This window comes from Camellia sinensis, unplaced genomic scaffold, assembly GCF_055761805.1.
Source record: "Camellia sinensis isolate YWXY unplaced genomic scaffold, ASM5576180v1 Unanchor12, whole genome shotgun sequence".
Taxonomy (NCBI): domain Eukaryota; kingdom Viridiplantae; phylum Streptophyta; class Magnoliopsida; order Ericales; family Theaceae; genus Camellia; species Camellia sinensis.
The window spans coordinates 1,646,132-1,658,490 of NW_028128998.1; the positions used below are offsets into that span (position 1 = coordinate 1,646,132).

General features: G+C 31.9%; 1 long non-coding RNA gene and 1 pseudogene across 2 annotated transcripts in view; one reads left to right on the top strand and one right to left on the bottom strand.

The window, feature by feature from the left end:
• LOC145814615 (uncharacterized) overlaps positions 1 to 2,847 on the top strand; it is a 73,677-nt gene extending 70,830 nt beyond the window's left edge. The window contains exon 4 of one of the 2 annotated variants that reach the window (XR_014357961.1): positions 2,597 to 2,847. This is a non-coding gene — a long non-coding RNA (uncharacterized LOC145814615). Of the gene's footprint in view, positions 1 to 206; positions 345 to 2,596 lie in introns of those variants that run through there. The other variant, XR_014357960.1, reaches the window with a different exon arrangement.
• A 3,446-nt stretch (positions 2,848 to 6,293) lies between these two features.
• Positions 6,294 to 7,011, bottom strand: LOC114286404 (ethylene-response factor C3 pseudogene; annotated as a pseudogene).
• Positions 7,012 to 12,359: the final 5,348 nt, after the last annotated feature.

The following is a 12,359-nucleotide window of genomic DNA, read 5'->3' on the forward strand; positions in this document are numbered from 1 at the left end:
AGTACTCTCTTTTTGTAACCAAGTGTTGGCTTGGAAAGTTGTAAGCCCGTAGGGCATTTACTTTTGTTGTCAACATGTAATACTTTTGTAATGAATACTCTGATAAATAGAAATATGTTTTATTCTCTCATGTCTATGGATGTATTGAATGTTGGGTTTATATGTATTATTTTGAGGGTGTTACAAGGGTCATCTCTGCGTTTCAGAAGATGAAGGGTTGAGGAGTCCAGCTGCGTCGCCGCCCCGCCGCCGCTCCTCATCGCGTTCGTCGGCAACCGGAGCACCTCCTCCTCCTCCGTCTTTGCCATCGTGACTGCTGCGACCACCACTGCCTCCGCTACCACCTCCGTCGCTGCCCTCTTTTCATGCCGCCGCCTCCTCCTCCTCCTCTGCCAATCTTCACAGATCCACTGCCACCGCCGCGAGATCTAGAGGCTTCATCGCTGAGAAGAACTCTGCTCCATTGATGCTCCGTCTCGCGTATGCTCTCTCTCTCTCTCTCTCTCTATATATATATATATATATATATCTATATGTAAATACCATTTGGTGTTACGATCAGGTAGTCTTTTAAGTTGATTGTGTTGATGATCGATACCTTTTTAATCAGAGATTATCCACATTCCTGTGGAAGCAAAATAAAAAAATCTGTGGCTTCAATTTTTTTAGAAAGCATTTACATTTTGATTTAATGATATGAAGCATTTTGTTTGAGTACTTTTAGATGAACTTTTTCAGCTTTTACAAATGTGGAATTGTAGCCAGCTCCTTCACTGTGTACATTTATGTGTATTGTATAACTACTACACGAGTTTTACAATCTTAGATTGTACAGGCTAACTTGAAGGACTGCAAATGTCTCTGAACCAAAATCGCTATATGTGAGGAGTTTGCTAATAGTATCGCTTAATGTGGCCATCAAAACAGGAACATGCTTTATAACTTGTAAATGCATATGATAAGTGGAAGACTAAAGTAATTAATGGTGACACAGGCAGGTAGAAATTTCTCCTTCACTACTGATCAAGAGACTCAGAGCCTTAGAATTTTAATAGGTCTACAATACTGCATTATTTAAGGATAAATTACATTTTACCACCTGTATTAGGCCCAAAAACACATTCCCCCTTATGGTTCCATCTCCTGTGGTTTGGTCCTAAAGTGCAACACAACAACTACATAATTGTAAACTTTTAACACACCTTTTTAAGTGATAAGTATATTTGAAGATGAAAGAAAAGTGAACCTCTTGTGTATAAATAGTTCCTCTCATTAAGTATGAATTACTAAGAGAAACCATGAAAATGGAGACATTATTATGACAACTTACAGAAATTTGCATGTGATTTATCTAAATCCATAACAGTACTTCATTTTCGCGAACAAAAAATTAAATCAATAAATGAACATCGGACCACGCCTTCAATCCACCATGTTAACACAATATAAAGAAGGCCCAAAAAGAATGAGAAAAAGGAAAGAGTAAGCTTAAGCTCTTAAAGTTCCCTTAAAAAGTAATTTTATTATTTGTAGGGGCAATAAAAAAATATGGTTGGGCTGTCAAAAATGAGAATGCGGGTTTGAGTATGGTAGTAGCAGCAACTTTGTACTTATTATGTAGTGGGTTGATCCAGGCTTCAATTCACTTATGTGGTAAATGTTCAAAGACTATGAAGTTGTTGTTGCAGCTAATCAAAAAAATGAAACCGTTGCAAGAACTGTTGTTGCACCATATTATAAATTTTGAAGAATTCTTAGAACATTGAGGCTTTTCAATAGGTACCATGATATGTCTGATGTTTAAAATTTATTTACAGATATTGTGCCGAATTGGGAAATATTCAATTACTTACAAAATGATCACCTCCTAGTTTGAATCCTTTGACTCTTTCGATTCTTGGATTCTTATTAATCATTTAAAAAAGTCCTTGTCATTACTGGTTTCTGCCTCTGTTTCCTGCTTCCATCTAATACAAGCTCTCTTTCTGTGCTTGCACGTGTATATGTAACAGTGTGCACAAATGTTTGAATTTCTTCCCAGGCATGTTGTTGCTTTGAGTTAAAAACTATCTAGTTGATGGTTCTGATCTGTGACGTTGCCCCCACTCATCTTATTAGAAAATGGATTGACAAACACATTTGGTCTTCCCTCTCCATTGTTTTAAGATGGGTTCTGGCATGAGTGTCATCTGTGTTCTATATACGTATTTTTTTTTAAGGTAGCAAGCAACAATTCAGATTTGAGTTAGTATATCTCAATCATATGGCTCATTTTTTTGTGATTATTGATCTTATTCTTTCTTTCCAAAGATAGTCTTTTGTGTGTGTGCGCGCGCGCGCATGAGCGCATGTGAGCAGGTGTGGGTGTGGGTGTGGGTGTGGGTGAGATTTGTACAAGAGGAGGATAATTTTTATCAAAGTGTCATAGAGTAATTTCCCTAAATTTTTTATTTGAAGTTAGTTTTAAGCCATCTCTTTTTCAGCCTCTTTTTAAGCCATCTCTTATTCAGAACCTGATGTTTCCCATTTTGTACAAAGTTTTACTGGAACTATCTGGTTGAAAAACTGAAGCTTGAGAACTTCATTTTTATGGCAGGATGCGAAGGGTCCTCAAACTGTTGCATTCAACCTTCCAAATGATGAGTGTATAGTGAAAGATCGGGGAACATCGATGGTCATCCAGGAGTGATGGTAACAATACTAAGGGCTTCTGTTAGTTCTCAACATGCAGGATAAGGTTTCCATATCCATGGCAATGGGGGACTCCCACTGTAAATGCTATGGATGCTTTTATAATGATGGCTGCAGCTATGATTGCTCTTGTTGAGGTTGATTTATTCTAGTAAATTTTTCAAGGCTTTTGATTTTATATATAGCTGGTGTATGGAAGTCACCGGGAGCTCATATCATTATTGGATTTGTATGAAATTATTATTTGAAGTTGGAATATACTTGGTTTTTATGCAATGTTGACATTAAAAGTTATTCTTTTGTTTGGATGGTTGTAAGTAAAATAGATGCAGGTTGTGGAATGGATGATAATATATATATATATATATATATATATATTGTTTTGTTTGTATACTTGTTATAGATTGCATAAGATATATATAGGTTGTGGACAAATTAATTTTTTTAAAAAAATAAAATGATGTTTTTGGCTACTAAACAATTGGTAGCTAAAAATGGAGTAAAAAACTTTTGACTACTAAATATTTAGTAGCTAAAAATAAAAATAAAAATAAAATGGAGAAACTTTTGGCTACTAAATATTTAGTAGCTAAAATAAAAGCACTCTTTAGGCAACTAAGAATTTAGTAGCTAAAAAAAATAAAATAAAATAAATCAGATTGAAAAAAAAAACCCTTTGGCAACTAAAACTTTGGTCACCATAGATACTTCAAGTTTTGGTGACCAAAGTTTTGTTAGCGGAAAATAAGATTTTTGACGACTAAATATTATTTTTTGCGACTAAAAATATTAGTAGCCATTTATAGGACTTTTGGTGACTAAATATTTTTTAGTCGCCGATACCTTCCCCGACAATTTTCCCGCGACCAATCCGGCGACCAAAATATTTAGTCGGGCAAAATTTTTGGCGACTAAAAATTATACTTTTGGCGACTAAAAACTTAGTCGCCAAAAGTGAAATTTCTTGTAGTGTCTTTTAATGACACTCAAAACGTGTGACTAAAAATGACTATTTTTAATTACACTCTCAAAAATCACACTTTAACAAAACTTAAAACGTATGATTAAATAATATACATGATCTATTTATGATTTTGTAATAGTGAACAATCAATTAGAATATTAAAGATAACACACTCTCTCATATCTTATCTAATCATCAACCAATCATATCACATACACATCATTAGATTTATAAAATTGAGTTAAAAAGTAGAGCAAGGATCTTCTGGAGTGGTTTTTTCTTAAAGTTTTCTAAAGTGGTGCATTGTGTGGCTGAGATTTAATGACAAATCACATCAATTTTTCAGCATTAAATTTCAACCACACAATACACTACTTTAGAAAACTTTAGGAAAAAATCACTCTAGAGGATCCTTGGTGTAAAAAGTAAACTTGCATATCATTTTTCTTTTAGATTTTATCATAGTATAATCTTTTTATTTTTTTAATTATCATATTGATTACAGAAATTAAGAATAAAAAAAAAAAATCCTATCTTGGGAGAATCCTCCAATGCCTCCAAAAATTAAACCATCATTTTATAGGCTACTCAAATAAAAGGATACACATGACGCTTGAGAGCATTAGGATTGACCGGAGCACACAAGAATTGTTTTTTTATTTAGCAAGAACAAGAAAAATTATTGAATATTCTTAAAATATTATATAAAGTTATTTATGTAATATTTTTATAAATAAAAAAATCACAATATAGATTAAATGTATTACTTACTCATAAAATTTTTTAGAGGAGTGATGGAGGCCCCTCCAATCACCACCCCCACCACCCTACACACATGTGGCAGGTGGTGATTGGAGGACAAGAGAAACAAAAAAAAAAGAAAAGAAAATCCAACCAATGAGAGAAAGACGAGGTCAAAGGGGGTGGAAAAAAAGGAGGTGTTAGACATTTTTGAATTTTTTATCACCCAATCATTTAGAGGAGAACATATAGTGAGGGTCCCGTTTGAAAAATGACTTTTTTAGTAGGCTTTTAGTATTTTTACTACAAAAATTGGATTAAAAAAATTCAATATACTTGAAAAGGGAAATTTTATATTTTTATGAAAAATAAATGTGCAAAAAAGTAATGTGACTAGAGAGGAATCTCTGATTTTATAAAATGAATGGAAATTTGTTTTTAACTATTTTGTGTGACATAAATTTTTTTCAAAATTTTAATCTTATTTAATAAATTTTTAACTTTTTAACTAAAATGACGATTTCACAAGTGAGGCTAATTAACTACATACATACATATCATTCTTGCACAATCAGGAGCAAAACCAGAAAGTTGACTCAAGGGCTATTTATTGACAAAAGTAATTTTTTGGCTTTTTAGACTAAAATTTATAAAAAGATACAATAGACTAAAATAATTAATGAGACAAAATGATACATTAAACCATAATTACTTTTTTTTCTCTCACAAACATCACATTCAACTACATAAAAATCCAATTATCTTCCCAGACACAAAAATTTTGGCTTACTAAAATAGCCAAAAACTAAAATAACCTACTAAAATAACAACTTATTCAGAATTTTTTTGATATATATTATTTTGAAACAGAACAATTTCAAAAGTCTAGTCGACATATAGTTTTTATAATTTATTAGGTACATTTTAATATATTTTGTTCTGATATTTCTCTTGAGTCTGAAACTTATATTATTTGTAGTACTAAAATATAATATGCATATACAATTAAGAAATAACAAAAATATGTTATAATAAAAAAATCCTGATTAAATTTACCTAGACTTTGCATTAAGTATATTACAAAAATTTAAAATTTGGTAGAGCTCTAATTTTTTTTTTTTTTTAATTTAGAATTTAAAATTTAAAATTTAAGTTCATTTTTTTTTTTTTTTGCAGGGTTGCCGAGGCTTTACCAGTCCCTTGCGTAGGTCCGTCCCTTTGCACAGCTATACTAATAATCAAGAAAGAGCATGTCCCACGGATAAAAAGATTGGAAAAAAGATTGAGAGTTCTAAATTAAGAGTTATAATAATTTTAATTAGTGTGTGGGTATTATGTGATGTGATGTTTTGATTTTAATTTTTTTTTTTTTGTAATTATTTGTCACATTATTAATGCTCTTTAAGAACTCCTAAATTAAAAGATGTATCATTCTTGAAAAGAAAATTAATAAATATGACAAAGAGAGAAAAGATTGTTCCCTTGTCAACGTGCATGGACTAAACATCCAAGCCCCACATAATTGAGAACTTATGCTAGGTTTGGTAACCTTTAAAAAAGTCAAAAAATTAAAAAATTATTATTTTATTTAAGTCATATCATTTTATTTAAGTTACATAATCTCTCTACTACATCACTTCAAATCCAACCCATATTTCATAAAAAATCAAAAAATATACTTATTTAAATTATTACAAACAATTCCTTAATCATCCACTATCGTCTTCAAATTTTACAAATGAATTTTTTTATCTTTTTCTGATAGAAACTAAAATCAATCACCAGCCTCATCGAAAAGAAAATATGATATATATAACAGAAACACTAAACAGTGGGATGGTTACATAATATCACTATTATATTTAATATTTATTTCAAATAATGTGAGTAACCCTAGATCACTCACCAAGTTCCAACACTAGTAGTAGTACTCTCAGATAAACTTAGAAGTTCCTCCAAATAGTCAGCACCCAAGTCCTCTAGCACCACCACATTTTCCACCCTCGTCTGATTATTTTCTCTTTCTTTCTTCTTCCTACCAACTCTTTTCCTCTTCATGGAGTGTCTCTTCTTCAATGCCAAAACCGGCGAACACCCTTCCTCAAAACCATAATGCATGGTTAGAAGCGACTCGTAAACCACCTCCACCGGGAAGTTGAGCACAGCTGAGGAACCCCGCATCGCAAATGCAGCTTGGTCATAGGCCAAAGCCGCGGCCTCGGCCGTGTCAAAAGTCCCCAACCAAACCCTAACACCATTCCTTGTGGAGTCCCTTATCTCGGCTGCATATTTCCCCCAAAGCCGTTTACGAACACCTCTATAAGCATTCAAAGTAGAAGCAGATAGTGACTCATTAATGAGTTCTTCACGTGGTTCTGAGCATGCCTCTTTATCTCTGGATCGAGATGAAGAGGTGCCCATTAATGAGTGGTCACTATCTGCTTCAGTTATGACTCCGAAGAGAAGCATTTCTTCAGAGTCATTTTCATTGAAGGGAAGGGTGGTTTGGTTGGTGAAGCCTAGCACAATATTACATGACGAGGATTCAAGTGAAGTGAAAGAAGATTGAGGTGAGAATTCAGGATATGGGTATGGAAAGAAAGGAGAATCCATGAACGAATCTCAAGAGTGTTTTCAATGCTTTGAAAAATAGTTGTGTTTGTTGTCAATGGTCTTTGGTCGTATGAGAACATATATTATGAAGATTAGGCCTTTATATAGCCACACGTGGGGGTAGTGGTGGATTAGAAAAGTTTTTTTTTTTTTTTTTGATCGGAAAAAAAAATTTCAATAAAAACATGAAATTTACAGGTTCAAGGAAATAATACGCACTGAGAGAGATTCGAAGAGTAAAAATTCACTCTCCTACTACTATATAGTGGTGGATTAGAAAAGTTGATACACTAATCTATATATAAATCAATAAAAATATGTATAGAACATTAATTTTCTTTTTTTAAAAAATGATAAGGTGGTGCAAATCACCAAGAATCCTCTAGAGTGGTTTTTTTACTAAAGTTTTTTAAAGTGATGTATTGTGTGGTTGAAATTTAATATTAAAAAATTGATATCACTTATCATTAAATTTCAACCACACAATACACTACTCTAAAAAATTTTAAAACAAAAAAACTCTAAAAAAACCTTACTCGGTGCAAATACATGTTGTGTGGTCGTTGGAGGGACCTCTAAAAGAAGTTTGGTGCACGTGAGTCAAAGGAGTCATGGGCATGGGCGGCCGGGTCAGACAACAATTCGGTGTGACGTTGGATTTGATGATTTCATTGGCAGGGTAATTATAACAAGGGATAGACTCATTGGGCTTGGTGGGCCAAATTTTTGACTAATTAGTAATTCCATTAGTTTATTCTTTGTAATTTATTAAGTAAAATATTTATGTAAAAAATTAAGGTAATTGAATATCAATAGTTATATATTTAAATTATATTTATTTTAAAAAAATAAATGACAATTATAATTTGAACAGTAACTACTAATTTTTTGTAATATAAATGGGATTTGAATATATAATTATCGATGTCTAATTATTTTAATTTTTAATATGAATATTCTACTCAACAAGTATTGAAAGGTAAATGGTTTGGATCGCCGAAGTCGATCTTAAAATGGGTCTGTCAAACTAAACGTTCTTTCGAGTTGAGATTATTAACTTGAAAGAATCTAAACCCTTATAAGAAATTATTAGTTGGTACTCTATTGTTTATATGATTTAAGAAATTTTATTTGTGAGATAATGCTAATTCATTTATGTTATATTGTTGAGAGAAATAAAATGAGGCATTTAAGTGTGTTTTGTAATTTTTTTAAGGTGAAGCACCAATAAATCATACAATATAATTTTGTGATTGGTTTAATCCTCCCTTTTTTCTTATAAAACCAATGGTCCCGTTAAAGTGAAAATTACATAAAAAAAGTAGTCACTTACATATTTGAGTTTAATTTTTTAGGAATAAAAGTAATTTTCTCAAAATGTAAAATTACACATTTGGGCAATTTAGACTATAGAAGTTTTGGATTTTCTCTCATTCTATAACAAATCTGATAAGACTAAATTAACATCAGCAGCTAACTCAGTCTCAAGTTCAGCAGTTACACCAATAGCTAACTCTGCTTCAACTTAAGATAGTTAGTTAGTAGTTAGAGTTTGTTAACTCAAGATTAGTTAGTAGTTAGAGTTTGTTATAGTTTGTTAGGAGGTTATTACATCATCTGTATATATATACATTGTATCTGATTAATGAAAGATTCAATTGTTCATCATGGTATCAGAGTTACAATAAAGCTCCTACGAGCATAGTTCCTATCCACATATGGCTGCTTCATCATCTTCTTCTTCTTCTTCTTTACCTGCAAATCTTAATCTCTTAATTTCCGATCTAAATTCTTTCATCACAATTAAACTCGATTCCACCAATTTCCTTATATGGCAAAGTCAATTTCAGAATATTTTACGAGCTACTGATCTGTTAGAGTTTGCAATTGGATCAGTTCCATGTCCTCCATTGATGATCACTGACTCCAATGGCCTTGAAGTTTTGAATCCAAATCAAGCAACTTAGAACAAGACTGATGCTCATCTACTCAGTTATATAACTGCTACTCTTACACCTATAATTTTTTCTTCTGTTCTTCATCTGCAACATAGCTTCGAGGTATGAACTGCTCTTTGCAAACATTTCACCATGGTTTCTCGTTCTCACATCCATCAAATCAAGAATCGATTGACTCATTTAACCAAAGGTTCCAAATCAATTGAAGAATATTTGACTCAAGTCAAAGAGCTTGCTGATCAATTAGCTCCTGCTTCATCATCTATGGATGATGAAGATCTGGTACTACTTACTCTGAATGGCTTGCCAGATGAGTTTGATGCTCTTAAAACTACTGTTCATGCTCGGATTGAACCTATTTCCGTGGTAGACTTAACTTCTCTTCTGTGTTCTGAGTCTTTCCATATAGACTCCAAACCGAGAAAAATGCAATCACATGAAAACACAATTGCCTATGTGTCACTGAGAGATTCCACTAGTGGATCTTCTTCTTCAAGAGGAGGACGATCCTCTTTTCGAAGCCAAAGAGAAGAATTTCGAGGCTCTTTTTGTGGTAATGGACGACAAAACTCTCGAGGTGGAGAAAGAATCTATTCATCTACTATAATTGTCAAATCTATGGCAAAAGTAACCATATGGCTCTTGATTGTTGGCACAAACTGGATGTGAATTTTCATCAGATTGTGCATCCATATGCTTCTTCCCAACATTCTTCATCTCAGTCTTCTTCTGAACTCTCTTCTGCTTATCCTCCACCAAGAGCTTATGTTGCTTATGCTCCTTCTCCTTCTCTATCTGAGGCTGCTCCCTGGTATCTTGATTCGGCTGCCTCGGATCATATTACTCATGATCTCTCCAATCTCAACATGTCTCAATCCTATACTGGTCCTGATCAGATCACAGTTGGCAATGGCACTTCTGTTCTTATTCACCACACAAGTAAAGGTCTCCTTCCTACTCCTCATTTTTCTTTTAAACTCAATAAACTTCTCCATGCTCCTATCTCTTTCAATCTTCTCTCTGTTCATCAACTCACCAAAGATAATAATTGCACTATTACTTTTGATGCTTCTTCCTTTGTGGTTCAGGACAAGAACACCAAGGCCATTTTACACAAGGGCTATAATGCTAATGGCCTGTATCACTTTCCATCTCTATCGTCTTCTTCTTATCATCACATTACGAACAAAAACCTAACACTCTAATGTAACACTCTAATAACGTAACACATCAATGTAACACACTAAAAAATTTCTTGGTGCACTTTTTTTCCAAATGTAACAACGTAACACTCAAAACAAAATTCTTTAGTGCATTTTTCCCAAACGAAATGCATTAATGTAAAATAAAAAATTAAAAAAAATTCTTAGTGTACTTTTCTTAAACATAACACTCCAATTATACATTTGTTCAAAACTTACTACAGAATATTTTGTACTCCTTTTGGAATGGTTCGAAAATCTTACATTCTTTTTTTTTTTTTTAGTTTTACATTGGAGTGTTACGTTTAGGAAAAATAAACTAAGAAATTTTTTTTTTCTTGTTATATTGGAGCGTTACGTTTGGGAAAAGTACACCAAAGAATTTTTTTGTATGTTACATTAAAGTATTACACTAATGAATTTTTTTTTAAGTGTTTTACGTTTAGAAAAAGTACACAAAGGAATTTTTTTGTGTGTTACTTTAGAATGTTACACTAAGGAGTTTTTGTGTGTTACATTAGAGTATTACACTAAGAAATTTGTTTAGAGTATTATATTAGAGTGTTACATTTGGAAAAAATATATCAAAAAGTTTTTTTGTATGTTATATTAGAGTGTTACACTAAAGAGTTTTTGTGTGTTACATTAAGAAGTTTTTTTGTGTATTATATTAGAGTGTTACGTTTGGAAAAAATACACTAAGAGATTTTTTTGTGTGTTACATTAGAGTATTACAATAAGAAATTTTTTTTTTTTTGTGTGTTACTTTAGAGTGTCACACTAAGGATTTTTTTGAAGTGTTATATTGGAGTGTTACGTTTGAGAAAAGTACAGTAAGAAGTTTTTTTATGTGTTACATTAGTGTTACGTTTGGATATTAATTAATGTCAATATTACAATAGGGACGGACACTACAAAATGAACAAACACTACATCAATAACACCACAAACGGGATAACATCATTCACCTACAAATCGCTCCACTAAATTCCCACAAAAAAAATAGAAACGTAAAAGTCTACCTTACCCACGCACATCCAACATTAGGGAAAAAATCCAAACAAAATCACATACAAAGGCAAACAAGTAAACTTTCAAACCCCCAAATCAAGGAAATACAACATTCCCAAAATAAAAATGACTAATTGGTTTGAAAGAAGACTTTTAGGACTAAATGGAATAACTTTTCTCTAAATTAGATTTATAAGTAATTTTTTCATTTTTTTATTGTTTAATATCATTTAAAATTTTAAAATTACTTAATAATTTTTCAGTTATAACTTGGTTAGATCCATTTTTTAAGAATAACTATTCAGTAGTATAGTCTGGTTCATTGTGTAAGTGATATTTTAAACCAATCACGTAATGAAAAATTTTGTAAGTGAAACATACTGATTTAATTTTATTTGATAGTTGAGAGATAAAATATGTCTTGTGATATCTTATTTGTCGAGAGTTTATTCGGAGTACCACATATACTATGAGGATTCACTACAACAAATTAAAATATTAAAGACAAAAATTTAAAAACGAAATATTTTAGTTATCAAAAGTGTCATTATTATATTTTTTAACGATGAAATTAAACATTCAGTAATCAGGCTTGTTTTGAAAAGTAAGTTAAAAGATAGCTTTTTGACCCTTTTTTTTAAAAAAAAAAAAACGTATGAAAAAATGAAGGGGTGATATGAACTAAAAATCAAAAAGTAAAAAAAAGTGTTTAGCCGAATGGGCAATGATTGGTGGCCACAAATTCTGTGGCTCAAATGGTCCGAAAATGTCAAAACGACCGTTTTGGCATTTTCGGACCATTTGAGCCACAGAATTTGTGGCCACCAAACATTTTCCTAGCTGAATTGCCAAAACAAGCCTAAGTTATTATTATTTTAGGACAAAGTTTTCATTTCAAAAAGTATATTACAGTTAAAAGTTTTTTTTTTTTTTTTTGCTTTTCGAAACAGTCTTTTAATAACGACTCACATGATGGATACAATTAATCTCTTATTATTTTTTTATAACACAATTTTTGCTTTCAAGGATGTAAAAATTTAATTTCTAACATCCTCATATCTTATAATTATCTGATAATTTTTAATTTTGTTATTGATAATTTGATGTGGTTTGGTCCACTTAGTGCCAACGGGTAGAGTGTAGTGCTTTAGTGTTAGTTCTCCTCAGCCCACAATTGTG